Source organism: Aplysia californica, unplaced genomic scaffold (assembly GCF_000002075.1).
Source record: "Aplysia californica isolate F4 #8 unplaced genomic scaffold, AplCal3.0 scaffold00152, whole genome shotgun sequence".
In the NCBI taxonomy this organism is placed as follows: Eukaryota; Metazoa; Mollusca; class Gastropoda; order Aplysiida; family Aplysiidae; genus Aplysia; species Aplysia californica.
Genome location: NW_004797422.1, coordinates 805913 through 808797, shown reverse-complemented (window position 1 = coordinate 808797; position 2885 = coordinate 805913). Strand labels below are relative to the sequence as shown.

General features: G+C 35.6%; 1 long non-coding RNA gene across 1 annotated transcript in view; it reads left to right on the top strand.

The window, feature by feature from the left end:
• LOC118477610 overlaps positions 1 to 2885 on the top strand; it is a 4820-nt gene that overhangs the window by 1224 nt on the left and 711 nt on the right. The gene's annotated exons all lie outside the window — the stretch shown is intronic.

Sequence of the window (2885 nt, the reverse complement as noted above, 5' to 3'; positions counted from 1 at the left end):
GGGGGGCTGCTTTGTTTTTCGTGTTCAGTTCTGTTTGTTGTATTTTCGTCCAGTGCAATGTTCGGTGACATACTTGTAGATGGCTGTCAACAACTTTTTTTTAGTTACGTAGCTGCAAAGTTTTGATTAGCGCTCATATGACCTTATTATGCAGTTGTGAGCGCCGTAAAACCCTCTACTATAAAAAAAAAAAATAAACATTTTTAAATCATAGGATAGGCCTATAATTCATTACCCGTACGGTACGAACAATGTCATACCTAATTTTATATCCATGATTTAAAACAAAGTTGGCTTTCTTTTAGTTTAGTTTGTTTGTTTGTTTTTGTTTTCGTTTGTTTTGTTTTGTTTTGTTTTTGTGCATTTCTCGAAAGAAGCACAAATCACCAAGATAACCTTTCGCTGACCTCTCGTTTGCGCGTGATATGTGAACTAGACTGTAGAACTAAGTGAAAAGATAAGGAATGCCACATGTACACCGGAATTTAACACTACGTTACCTCAGAATTAGAAAGTTCTGTCTGACATTTCTGGCCGTTTTGAGTTACTTATAAGGCCTTGAGGTCAGAAACCAAATGTTCCATCTGCTGTATCAAAATCGTAAGATTGTTTGTAGTCGCTATCAAGATATTCAAAGAATTGCAATTTTTTTTAAAAGTTTGACTTGATGTGAAGCTAAAATTCTTTTGACATAAAATTTCTCAAAACTAGGTAGTGTGCAGATAGAACTGGGTAATTCTGAGGTAGCCACTAGCTAGCTCTACTATCTGACTTTGGCAGAAACAGATCAGGTCGAAAGTAAAAAAGGAACTGTTTTGCAGCATACTTAAGTATTATTTTATTTCGAGCTACCATTTTTTGAGTGATTGCTCTGAAAAAAAAAGTATTCGACAGGAAATTACGACATGTTGTTAACAGCCGTTAAAATAACGACCACAACATCGTAATTAAAGTGATGATGATGATGATGATGATGATGATGATGATGATGATGATGATGATGATGATGATGATGATGATGATGATGATGATGATGATGATGATGATGATGATGATGATGATGATAATGATGATGATGATGATGGTGTATATGATGATGATGATGGAGATATTTCCGATATTGTCCAAACCACACCAATACGTAACTTATAGTGAACACTTTGTTGCTGTGGCGTCATCACCCATTTATTTTTCTCAAATACTATAACTGTGAAATATATATTTTTTGGGGAAATACAACAAGGTCTTAACTGTTTTAATACCTTCTTTATACAATGATGATGATGATGATGATGATGATGATGATGATGATGATGATGATGATGATGATGATGATGATGATGATGATGATGATGATGATGATGATGATGATGATGATGATGATGGTGGTGGTGATGATGAATAGCAGCAATATCATTACTATTATCATCATCATTTATTTATTTATTTATTTATTTATTTATTTATTTATTTATTTATTTATTTATTTATTTATTATTAAATCTGAGTCAGGAGAACGTTTGGGAATAAAAAAGATTTACAGGGGAAAAAAAGAAGACCATGGTCCACAGCTGACGGATTTTGTCTGCGTGCTGCTAATTTAAGCTTCAGACCGGATTTTGTTGGCAATTTTTTATGATCATAACCTCCCCCTTCCACCTCAAAAACAAAACCAATAAAAAAAAAAAAGATTCATAAAAGTTCTACACTGTTTTTGCTTTAATTCTAATTAAAATAAAGTAGCATTTTCATATGTCTTTAGTTTTTTGAGAGTTTTTTTTCGTCTGAAGATAAATATTTTAAAATCCACCATTTTAAAAAAACGACACTGTCGCCTGAGAACAATGTTGTCCAAACTGCATTTAAGTTAAGAGTGCTCTTTTGACAAAATAGTTGCAAGTAGTGGTATTGAGTACTCCGCCTTATCTCACGATGTGTGAGTGTATCTCTATGTGTGGGTCGCTATTTGTAGTCTTTTCGTGTTTTCTTATGGGGAGATGAATTATAATCTATAAATATGTGTACGTTTGGACTTCGCCTGAGTAAACTAACGACTCGTCTTTGTCTTTTGAGGGGCGTCCTTGTAAATTTAATGCTGCTGCCCATTTCACAACCAGTAAACCTTCGCTGTCTAGTAGAATATGTTTAAAAAAAGAGTGGCATGGTATAAAATGAGGTAATATAAGTAGAGGACAACCTAAAAAATAACTAAGAGAGAACTTGAGCAGTTTGGGTGACGGGAGAAAACCAGGACGGTAAAGATTATTTAAAAGAGCGTTCAAGCGAAGAAATAAGTGACGAGCAATAATTGCAGATGTCTGTCTCGGATCTGGAACTTGAAGGGGAAAAAAGAGGGAATTACAGTGGTCAATAATAATATTGTATACGCTCTACTAAGCAATACAGACTTGATGAAGAGCGACAACTGCTTCTCCTTTATGCTGTTCCTTCAGATGAGGCAAGCCAATGATTATAATAATATATTTTTTTAAATACTGAGGCTAACAGACACGTCTTTCCCAGCTCCTGTGAGTTATGTAACAACATTTCCGCTCACTGGCAGTATCGTGCGGCCAAGGAGGCTATGAACAAAAACATTCTAAAGTTTTTGCGTGTGGCCAACATTACTGCAGATAGCTGAATCCTCGTCGACATGCTGGCGAGACGTGAAAACCTTTCTTTACAGGGTAGACGTTGAGGGAGGGTTTTCTGGCGGAACGAGGCAGTCATTAGTCTAGTCGCTAGGCTATACCGGACCCGTAGTTGTGAACTTGTGGGTTTGAGGGTTCGAAGCTCAACTCGGTCCGACGTTGTATATTATTATCCATGTGTCAACTTAAAGACTTGATGTTGACTTGATATTATGACACATGTACACACACACA